The sequence below is a fragment of the Drosophila takahashii genome, chromosome 2L (genome assembly GCF_030179915.1).
Source record: "Drosophila takahashii strain IR98-3 E-12201 chromosome 2L, DtakHiC1v2, whole genome shotgun sequence".
Taxonomy (NCBI): domain Eukaryota; kingdom Metazoa; phylum Arthropoda; class Insecta; order Diptera; family Drosophilidae; genus Drosophila; species Drosophila takahashii.
In genome coordinates this window covers 27,486,655-27,498,901 of record NC_091678.1, presented here as the reverse complement: position 1 = coordinate 27,498,901, position 12,247 = coordinate 27,486,655, and the positions used below count along the sequence as shown (strand labels likewise).

The 12,247-nt window shown below is 32.2% G+C and overlaps 1 long non-coding RNA gene across 1 annotated transcript; it reads left to right on the top strand.

Annotated features, from left to right (window-relative positions):
- Window positions 1-10,545: 10,545 nt before the first annotated feature.
- Window positions 10,546-11,390, top strand: LOC138911988 (uncharacterized). The gene is made up of 3 exons (XR_011417621.1): window positions 10,546-10,730; window positions 11,068-11,183; window positions 11,248-11,390. It is a non-coding gene; the product is annotated as an uncharacterized lncRNA (long non-coding RNA).
- The last annotated feature ends 857 nt before the right edge of the window (window positions 11,391-12,247 follow it).

The window sequence follows — 12,247 nt, the reverse complement described above, 5'->3', positions numbered from 1 at the left end:
CCCGGTTGTTTCTGTGACGCCACGGCCTTTGTGTTGTTCTTTTTTCGTTTTTGTTTGTCACCTTATTTGAATTTCCTTTAATTGAGCACATGGGTGGTTTCAAATTGGAACTGTAATAATAACTGAAATAAGTGTAAATATATATAAAAACCCAATAACTTACTATTTTGAGAAAAACATCTTGGTCGCCGCACGCGGGAATCGAACCGCTAACCGCTCGCCTCACAGTTTGCAGTCAAGCACTCTACTAGCTGCGCCACGGAAGCATCACGTGAGGCGCTGTACAAAGTCTATTCACATTTTGTTCTCCTATATTTACTCAAATTGATTTGGCTCTCTTCTGGTTATTCCTTTTGGTTGTTCATTTAATTTTGCTCTTAAATATATATTGATTAATATTAATATTTACATATATATTTATTATGGTTCAATAGTAACAGTAATTGAATGTTTAAAATTGGAAAAATGCAATACATCTATATCAATATTTGTCTTGATTAAAAAACGGTCAGTAGCAAATTCCACCCAGAACGGATTGACCTAAAAATCTAGAAAAATCTCAGTAATTACTAAAATTATTAGGAGCCGCGTAAGGGGTACTTTTTAGAACAAAAAACGACCCCAAAGTGCCCCAAAATTCGATTTGTTTTTTTTTAAATTCTTTCTTTTGCCATTTCTCTGTTATAAATGTTGTTAAAATGGTTTAAAAATGTGATGTTCATAATCTTATGGCATACCCGCAAATAACTGCATTTAAATTTCTTGGAGATTCAGCATCCTTAACCAAGTCCCCAATATTTTCAAATTTGGCTAACCTGATGTGACGTCACGCGTCCCCATATGTTTGTATGTATGTTCTGCTGGCGCATGTATGTAAGTACATATGTATGTCCTGCTGTCGCAATTTAAGTGTGACCGCGCAAGGGGAAAATGAAAATACCACAGCCAAAAAAAAATCGATTATATCGCAAATCTTTTCTTTTGCGCCTTTTTCTTAAGTAAACGTTAAATTTTAAAATATCGGTAGACCTTACAGAAATCCCATTAAGCTGAATTTTACAGTCGAAATTTTCCCTAAAATTGCTTCTGTTTTTTTAAATGCAAAAGACCGATCAGCAAACTATTTATTAGTTTTCAAATGTTGAGTTATCGACAAACTTTGGATTTGTAAAAAACAAAAACAAAAAATGATTTGCTCTGCTATGTACACACACACGCACAAAATAAATATATCAAAAAAATGCGTATTTTACACACACAGCCATTAGATACATATGTATATGCGTGTGTACGTTTGTGTGTGTGCATTGCAGCTGACTAAGAAATTGATATTCGCTCAAATTCAAATTCAAGATAATACTGATATCCTTTTGCTAAAAGAATATTTCATTTACGTTTCCACAACATACTTACATAAGACATTTTGTAACCGATTTTTGTGACCTAAAATTCAAATCGCATTGATAATATTAAAAGAACATTTAATATTCAAACCAAGTTATTCTCTTGCTCTTTATTACACGTGCTCATATTGTTTAAACAAATTCAAATGTTTAAACAATTTGATTCACGGCTTCCCCGCCTACCTGCCTTCCCTATTATTAATATAATTCTAATCAAGGTGAAAAATTAATGTGAAAACAAAAATACTGAAACAAAATATCAATTATAAAATGCAGTAATTTGGAATTGCCTTTCTTGATGTCTTTTCTTAAATTAGTCAAATACATAAAGCAAAACATCGCTCCGCATATTTGTTTCCCTTATAATAGTTGTCTACTGTGGATACCTTCCAAAAACCCCCCGGTAGCAAATTCGCCAAGAGTATTTGGTTTGTAATAGTTTAAATAAATAGTTTAAAAATTGCATCTTTAAAAAACCAAAAATAGAAATAGAAAATAGAAATAGAAATTGTAGAACGAGGTAGCAAGGCCAATATCAACAGGATTTGTTTTAAGGGACCGATGAAATAAAAATAAGCCTAAAATTATCCTATCTCTGGCATTCATTTTTTTAAAATAAGAATTGGAGACATTAATTTTTTTTTTACTGTCGAAGGATAAACATCCCATCACATTTTGAAGCGGTTGTAACATTTCTTAAATTAAAAATATTCCCTCAAATTTTTTAAATCTTAATCACAATTATTATATTGGTTGTTGGAGAGCTATGTAAAACTTTTAGCAATTTTTTTTAAGAATACAAGTTTTTTTCCAGAGTTAAACGCTAATCGATTTGGATATGAATAACATACTAAAGCGGCGTGATAATCCATATTTTGGCAGTTTTTTGCTTTGTTTTCGATAAAGTACTGCTTTGAAATTCATATTTTTGCACTCTTAATTCATACAACAAAATGCATATATTTATCTGGGTAAGAGCGGGACAGCAATAGTCAAAACTCTCCAAAATTGAAAAAGAGTTTAATATTTTTAACATGTAAATTTAATCAAATTCGTAATCTAACTATTTTCTTAAAGAAATTTTTTTTAAATAATGTTTCTAGGCTTTAATGGCAATGGATTGTGAATTTAATTACATGCTCAACGCAGTATGACATTCTATATTTAAATAATATGTTTTGGACAAAATACTAATGTTTTGAATGAAATAAGTGTAAGGATTTGTGTCGAAAAAGGAATCTGTTTGTTTCTGTTTTGTCCATCTGTTAACTTATGCAAACAATCCATAATAGTTTTAAAAAGATTTAAAAAAGACACATGTTTTTTTAAGTAGTTTTCAAAGGACAAAATATTTTTGTTTTTACGGATATCAAGGGAAAAAGTTCTGATAAAATCTTTTCTCGGTTTATAGAATAAAAATTAGGAATTTTTTTAATTTAAAATAAGTACAAAAGGTAAAGCAATGCTTAATTTTCAATTTTAATTTCCGCAGGCGAAGCTGCGGCCTACAGACCCTGCTAGTTTACAATACAAATCCCACACTTTTTTCTAAATGTTAGAAAAATCTTCAAACATTTTTTCTGTTTTTAGAAAAACAATATTTCTATTATGTAGAAATATTTATATATCATTTTATTGGCAATTTTTTTATTTTTAAAATAGATCAGTCTTTTTTTTCCAAAATCAATGGCGAGATTAACCCTCAAATAAAGAAAGGAAGATTAGAAAAATAAACGTTATAATTTAGAGAAAAAATTGATTTTTCTGTATTTAAGAAATAATGTTCTAAAAAAACTCGTTCAATAGAGAATTTTTTTGAAGATTAGAAAATTTTTCCTCTTTATATAATATTTTTTTAAAGCACAGAATTTTTTTTTTCTATATTTAAGAAAAAACAATTTTTTGAGTGTAGTCAAGAATCAAAACGCCTACTTCCTACAAAGTTACAATTAATTTTCTTATATTTAGTGGTCCGATCCGGCTCGCTCCGACATATGTACACTACCTGCAATAGAATGAAGACTTTCGGGAAAGTTTCATCCCGATAGCTCAAAAACTGAGAGACTAGTTTGCGTAGAAACAGACAGACGGACAGACGGACATGACTAGATCGACTCGTCTAGTGATGCTGATCAAGAATATATAGGGGAGAGGTCTGTAGGTTGAGACGGTCTGTAAGTTGAGACACTCAATTTTCTCAAAACTTATCCACTACAAAAATTGTTTTTATTTTTTTTTTTTGTCCCTTTTAGGGCCGGTTTCTCGAGTCCCTGTCAAAGTCCCTGATAGCTATCTGTTCGAAAAACTTAAATACCAGATAAACTGTTCGTAAAAGCAAATCCGCTTTCTCGAGTGCTTTAATTTATCTGAACGAGAAACAATTACAGAGTGCTGTTAACGCACAGAATTGTGCTGTGAAGCGCAAAAAATGGCATGCTTCGATTATTTCATCAGCTGTTTGGGTATAATTTAAAGGAAAAGTCAGCTGTGATTTTGTTTCTTCTTCATAGTTGGCTTTGGGAAATCAGCTGTCATTCTATCGAGTCGAAAACGCTTAACAGGGACTCCGATTCCCTGTCAAAGTTAGCTCTCACATTTATGCTCGAGAAAGCCAAAATGCCTTAGCAGGGACTTTATCTGTTCGAGAAATGTTAGCCGGCACTCGAGAAACCGGCCCTTAGTGACAAAACTTATGGGGAAAACATTATAAGCCAGGCTCTAGCCAAATTAAAGCTGTGAGAGTCGTGTACCATTTTTCACCAAAAAATTCAAAATTCCATTTAAAATTAATAACGTCCTTAAATTAACTTGGTAAGAGATTTAAAATATTAGTATATTAACTGTTAACTAATTAAAAAAAGAATCAGCTTAATGTGACAGTCAGAACAAAAGTTATTAATTTTTTCCCGAAACTTCCCATTTTATGTAAGTTGGGACACTTTGAGCGTGTAAGTTGAGACACTCGTTTTTCATACAAAAAGGCGAATGTTCAAAGAGCCTTTTGATTTTAATTGTTATTTGGTCCAAGTTCTTAAAAAATGGATGGAAAATAATTTAGGACGAACTAAAATTGATTAAATTAACATAAATAAATAGTTCCTTATATTTTGGAGTATTTTTTGTGTGAGTATTATTGACTTTTAAAAGTGTCTCAACTTACAGACCTCTTTTTCAAAATGTCGTTTTTCGGAGCTTTTAAAAAAAAATAATTTTTCAGTTTTCCCTAAGGAACAAAAATATTTTTTTTTGTTTTTTATTAAGCTAATAGACTAACCTTTCGATCAGTACCAAATGCGTAAAGTTTCATAAGTGAATGTCGAAATGGCAGATTAAAAACAAAAGGTGTACCAACCTACAGACCTCTCCCCTATACTTTATGGGGTCGGAAACGTCTCCTTCACTGCGTTGAAAACTTCTGACTGAAATCATAATACCCTCTGCAAGGGTATAAAAGTTGTTATTTTGAATCCTTCTTTGAAAAGGAAATGTCTTATTTTGCTTATCATTCCGTTATCATTCCAGTGAGTTTATTCCAATGAGTACAATTCTAACATATGGGCCGTTCTTTTACAAGCCGAACAGATTTGGCCAGAACAAATATTTCACATTTTTGATTTGCCTGAAACTTTTTATACTTTTTTATACGTACTATTCGGAAAATAAGTAAACACGTGTATCAGGATTTGACCGAAAAAAATTATTTTTTTTAGTTAAAATTTTTTTAAGTTTGTTAAAAATTGTCAAATTTGAAAAAGTACGCTTTCATTGAAAATCTGTGTCTCCGGTTATATGAATCCGATTGCCTTCATGTCTTCCTCTAAAACCTCTTCTTTCAAAATAAAATTTCTAAAATAAAATAAGTTTTTAGTTTCTTAAATATAAAAACAAATTAAGATTAAAAACAATTTTTAACCATTGCCCCCAAAAAAAAAATAATTTTTTTTTATTTCAATACTTGCGCCATATTGTTAGTTACAATCGGATTTTGTAAAAAGTTGGAGCCACTTTTAGTTTTTAAAATATCAAATTTGTTTTATCAAGGCCAAAAAAATCGCTCGATTTTTAAAAAAAAAAATTTTGTCTGTGGTCTTTTTAACAATTTATTGAAATACTTGTATATGATTTTCAACTATCTGTCTGCAGTACGGGCAGAGCAATAGAGCGTTTTTTGAACGCTGTTCCCGATTTTTGAAGCACTCAAAGCATATTTTGAAGTGCCTACATGGCCTATCAATGCAAATAATACATTTTAGCACATCAGCCATTTGGCTGAACTGCAAAGTATTTTCCACATCTTCATCTTCTGAATTAGAACCGGAACATAACTCCTGAAATGTTTAATTGACTAAGGGCCGGTTTCTCGAGTCCCTGTCAAAGTCCCTGATAGCTATCTGTTCGAAAAACTTAAATACCAGATAAACTGTTCGTAAAAGCAAATCCGCTTTCTCGACTACTTTAATTTATCTGAACGAGAAACAATTACAGAGTGCTGTTAACGCACAGAATTGTGCTGTGAAGCGCAAATAATGGCTTGCTTCGATTATTTCATCAGCTGTTTGGGTATAATTCAAAGGAAAAGTCAGCTGTGATTTCGTTTCTTCTTCATAGTTGGCTTTGGGAAATCAGCTGTCATTCTATCGAGCCGAAAACGCTTAACAGGGACTCCGAGTCCCTGTCAAAGTTAGCTCTCACATTTATGCTCGAGAAAGCCAAAATGCCTTAGCAAGGACTTTATCTGTTCGAGAAATGTTAGCCGGCACTCGAGAAACCGGCCCTAAAATATGAAAAAGCATGAGAGGTATCATAACAAACGGTACTCTCTTCTCGGTAATCTCATTGATTCGAATGCGCATTACAACAAAAAGTAATTCTCCTTTCGGTATTCTCATTAACTCAAAATGCATTTTAGAATTTTTTTTAGAAGTTGCGGGCGTTATGACACTTTTAAAAGTGGGGGGGCACTATGAAATTTTTTGAAAAGGCGTTATGACACTCGCCCGCGGGCGCTATGACACCGGGCGTTATGATACGCACCCGAACTCGAGGTTTCAGATTGTAATTTTAATTTTCCAAAGCCTACCTTCTTAACAATAAGAAAATCCATCGATTTGTATGGCAGCTGTATGAAGGGACGGTGGTAAAATTATGATATTAATATATGTGCATAATATCAGTGAGTAATTGAGTTGTGTAAACTTGTAAGATGTAAGACATGTAAGAATTGTACTCATTGGAAATATAAATAGGGTTTCTCTAAATTCGCATAAAAAATCATATATGTATCTTGGAAATGATGAAAAGGAACAAAAATGTTTTTTTCGGGTAAATTAAGTTGGTTATGAGATGGACAATCTTGGATAGTTGAGTTAAATTTATAGGATGAAGAGGACTTTCAAAACCGTGATAAAAAATTTCACATAATTAAAATTCATACTTTTTGGACAACAAAAAATTTAAGAAAATTAATTTCTAACTCCCCCAGTACACATTAAAAGCGTATAAAGTTGCATATTGTTCTTCTAAGCCGTTCTCGAGATATACTAATTTGAAGTTTGAGAACATCTTTTAAGTTCTTAACTTCATAGCGCCCCTAAATAGACACCAAAAAATTTCAAAAAAATCATACATTATAACCAAGGCAAACTCTTTGAGGTACCTGAGTTTGAAGAATGTCTAATATTTCATATGCGCACACACAAAAAAAAAACTTGAGGGGGATTCCCTAAACTGTTTAATTGCTGAATTGTTGAATTTTGGTCAGCTGTTAATCAGCTGTTCCATACAAAGTCAACTTTCAGAAATTTCAGCAATTCAACAGCCTCGGGGCTGTTGAAAATTTTGTTGAATTGCTGAAAAGTCAGAGTTGTCACCTTTTTTTAAAAGTCGTGGCAACTCTGTAATATTTTAGTATCACCAGTACGCATTATTTATTTTAAAATCAACTTAGAAAGCATATTTGTGGTTCTTTTTACCTTGGTAACACTTTTAGACAGTAATTAGCAATAACAAATCAAATTTTACATGCTTTAAGTTCCGTGAAACTTTTCAACAAATAACAGCTGTTTGAAAATTCAACAGGAACCATTTTGGGTCGTTCCCTTAATTGCTGAAATTTTTTGTTGAATTTTCAACAATTCAGCAATTCAACAGTTTAGGGAATCCCCCTTTGGTAAAATCAACTGTAATAATTGTCAAACAGGACCCAACCAGCAAAATTGTCAATTCTACTACACAGAAATTGCCTCAAGTTAACATTATTTCATATCACTCTTGCACCGATATTAATTCATGCAACATTGATATTTCGAACATATCAAGTTGATATTTTCGAGAATATCAAGTTGATATTTTTAAATTTCAATTCCATCTTAAGAAAGATTAGTTTTTAAAATAACATTTGAACTTTTTGGTCATCAAAATGATATTTTTCATATCAATTTTTGTCATCAAAATGATCTTTTTTATATCAATTCAATCTTAAAAAAGATTAATTTTTAACATAACATTTGAACTTTTTGGTCATCAAATTGATATTTTTCATATCAATTTTTGTCATCAAAATGATCTTTTTTATATCAATTTTGTTCGTTATTATTTCGTGTATATTAGTACCCCCCAGTAAAACAAAAATAGTTATTTTATATTAAAACAATTTAATTCTAATAATTTTGTAGTTTTAAAAATCGATCTTGATTTCTATCTATGGATTGAAGTTCTATATTTCTAGGATCATCGTCTTGTCCAGAATCTATAAATTCAGAAAGATTTGAAATGTCTGTATGGACCTCAAAGTTTTGGCTTAGCGTTGGCTTTTTAAAAATACATTTTTCTGAATGTCGTGTTAGGTGTCTTTTAAATGTTCGTTTACTTAAAAATGTTTGAGTACAATCGGCAATTGTACAACTATAAATATCAACTTCTTTTAATCCGTGATGTTCTTCAAAATGAAGAAATAAAGAGGAGGTATCAGAAAAATCTTGTTGACATTTAAAGCAAATCATTTTGGGGTATTGAATTTAAGTATTGAATAAGTTTCAAAACGCTAGTGATTTTGAAATCGTGTTTGGTAGCAATTTCGAAAAAATAAAATTGTAAGAAAGACCACACTGATAACGAATCGGATGAGTATCTTAGGTTGAATACATGGAATATCTTAAAACAATTATCAAGAGCCCTCACAAAAGAGTCAAATTTAAAAATATGGCTACCGAAACGAACATAAAATTCTGTTAAATGCAAAGTGTCAGATCCTATAACAAGAATGTGCGGCTGAATGGTCAACTGGTTTTCAATGGCCTTTTTGTTTTGAATTTCCTTTGATTTTGGAAATCATTTATGGTTTTAAGGTGAACCACACAACTGTCGATGGAGTCCTGTATTGTAGCTTTACGTAATCGAGATCCCTGTCCATCGTCTTGAATGCTCCGGTTAGTTGGCTTAAGAATGCAACTTAGCAGTGTAAAGCAAATACAGTCCTTTGAATCTGTAGAGGAAATAATTGATATTTAATAAAAAAAAAACAAGAGAGAACGCTATAGTCGGGTTGTTGTCCCGACTATCTAATACCCGTCACTCAGCTAAAGGGAGTGCGAACGCTGTGTCGGGTTGGTGTCCCGACTAATAATCGTAACTCAGCTAAAGGGAGTGCGAGGGAGATAGATATATAATTTTTGATTGCGTATAACTTTTTAATGAATGGTCCGATTTGAAAAATGTCTTCTACATTTCGATAGGTATAAATATAAATATCAAAATTGCGTTTGTACTTCTCGGAAATCTTTAAAGATGTGGGCGCAGGACCCATTTTAAAATCGTTAGTGGGCGATTGTGGGCGTTAGAGGGGGGTGGCGCTCGGCTAAAATAAACTTGCGCTGCGTAGGAAGCCAAAGAATATGTGTGGGAAATCTCAACCTTTTAGCTTTTGTAGTTTCTGAGATCTCAGCGTTCATACAGACGGACAGACGGACATGGCTAGATCGACTCGGCTAGTGCCCCTGATCAAGAATATATATACTTTATGGGGTCGGAAAAGCTTCCTTCTAGCTGTTACATACTTTTGCACGAATCTAATATACCCTTTTACTCTACGAGTAACGGGTATAAAAATGTCTCAAAGTATTCCAACCAAGCGTTCTTTCAAATCTTTCGAAATATATTGAACAAAACCAAATAATGTTGTGAACTACATAAACAAAATTTTTAACTGCTAAAAGAGGTTTAACCTGTTAAAAAGCTCTAATTTTTCCTGCAGCTAAAAAGATTCGCTTCTTATTACGTGGATTTAATTATTAATTACTACATAAGAAAGATATGCCAAAAGTGGAGTTTTGGAATCGTAAATTATTTAAAATATGTAGAATATTGGAATTTATTGGTAAATGGGCTAAGCTTACAGATTCAGCTTTAGAGACACATTACGTATTTTCCCTTACCCTTTTGAATTTTAATAATCAAAAAGCAATGTTACGACTGAAGCATTCCCAGCGGGAATGTGAGAAGTTGGTTTTTGTGTTCTTGAAATCCTGTTCCTTTTTGCAGGCGGCGGTGTAGGGATAGATAATTTCTGAGCGCTAAATGAGGGTGGGTTTCTGAGTAGCATCAATATCAGGCCATTTATGCGCTGTGTGATTTCTGTGGCACTACGAATATAATATTTTTTAACAAAAAAATCACCAACTTATAATATTATAAAATCCTATGATTTACACCAAAACCAAAAGGCTTGTTCTCACATTTAGTTTTAATTTTTAGTAATTTTAAAAGTCGTAGAAAAAATATTAATAATTGTTAATCAAAAAAATTAAACTATATAACATTATTATCATAATGTCTATAATAATAATAATAATAAGGATGAATGTGGGATTCAACCAAATTATAGAGAAAAGCCACGGTAAGACGATTAAAATATTTGATCACATTTATCAAGGAATTACATTAAATTACAAAGAAAACTATTATTGTTTTTTACATTTTTAAACATTTTCTGTGAAATAAAATAATTTGATCGTCAGATCGTGGCCTAAGCCATTTTTAAGTGTTCTTAAAATATAAAAATTCGTGTTGGTGGTATTGATAACACGAAAAATGCCTAATATACCTATAATATACGTAACCTTTAATGATTACGGTCCTGAAAAGTATTGTTTAAATATTTATTCGGCGCCAAAGTGTGACCCAACTTTACAACGAAATTTACCCCACATTTATCTGCATTTTGTATGGTATTATCAAGAATATAATGCAGGGTCACATCATTTTTAAATTTGTTGGAAAAAGTGAAAAAAAGTGAAAATAGTTAATTTTAATCTAAAAAACAATAAAAAGGTGAGTGATAAAATGAATTTTGTCTTTTTATAACCTTTATTTCAGCGTTACAAAGGTTAGTATCACAGATATTTTCGCCATTAATAAATATACGCCTCCGGATGCTATCTTCAACACAAATTCTGCATTTCAGTGACACTTGAAATGTTTTTAATCTTTACCAGTGGTAAATGGTGTGAGGTGTTCATTAAATGGTTGTATAAATAGTACTTCAGTACTAACTTAGTTGTTTAACTTAATCAAAATATTACATTTATTTCAGCCAGGCCGACTGATACTTCTTGGGACCAGAAGTGTTGCGCCTGCGTTTGTCATATTTTATTTTTTCTTCTCATAGTTTTTGATATAGATACCCGACATAAAACAACTGAACAGAGGGTAAATGATCGGCCATGGCAAACCAGGCATAATTTCTGGAGAGATCCTTTAATTTTGTGCGGAGACCTAATAATGGTAATTACTCTTATTATTATTCCTGGTCTTACATTCATATCTAAATTATTTTTGATATTTTCAGAAGACAGACAAGAAATGGATATCTAAGAACTGCATTCGGCCAAGCAAAACCCGGGAATGCTTCAGGCATTAACAATTTTTAGTTCCAATGCTTCGATTGTAAATATTATTAATAAATACACAAACAAATATTACAAAAAACATGATTTTTATTGTGGAAAATCAGATACTGCAAAGCAGTGCAAAACCAAAACTGCGAGGGTGTAGAAAAGCAGATATTGCAAGTGGAGGAAAACCATAACTGGGTACGTGTGGAAAATCTATAATGCGGGAAGTCGAAAAACCAGTGGATTTTGTCCTGCATTCTTCTGCCAGAGATCCAGATAGAAACCTCATTTCCCCCTTACTTTTTGTGTCACCCCCGTGTATTTTGAAACCAGAGATGGAAAAAATGTAAGGGGTGAATGAGGTTTTGTCCCTTCCGCTTGTATGGAGAAACCTCTTGAAAATATGTTATTTTCCAGAGGAATTTTCCCGGTGGGCGTCCCTGTGTCAATTGTTCATACAAACATACATAGCGGTTGTATATTATGGGTGTCTACACAGGCTCACAGCAATACGATTGCAATGGTTTGTTAATAATTAATTCATTGTCAATTAAAACTAACATTTTATTATTTTAGTTTTGCCTGTGACACACACAACGTAAAACTGCGGCCGGCACACACACACACGCACATTCAGAACTGAAATGTCTTTAAATTGTGTGCTAACTCGACGGCAAAGTTACCCACCGGTCCACATTAAAAACCTTTTTTTTTGTAATATTTGTTTGTGTATTTATTAATAATATTTACAATCGAAGCATTGGAATTAAAAATGTTTAATGCCTGAAGCATTATCGGGTTTTGCTTGGCTGAATGCAGTTCTTAGGTATCCATGTCTTGTCTGTCTTCTGAAAATATCAAAAAAAAAATTAAGATATGAATGTAAGACCAGGAATAATAATAAGAGTAATTACCATTATTACGTCTCCGCACAAAATTAAAGGATCTGGTTTG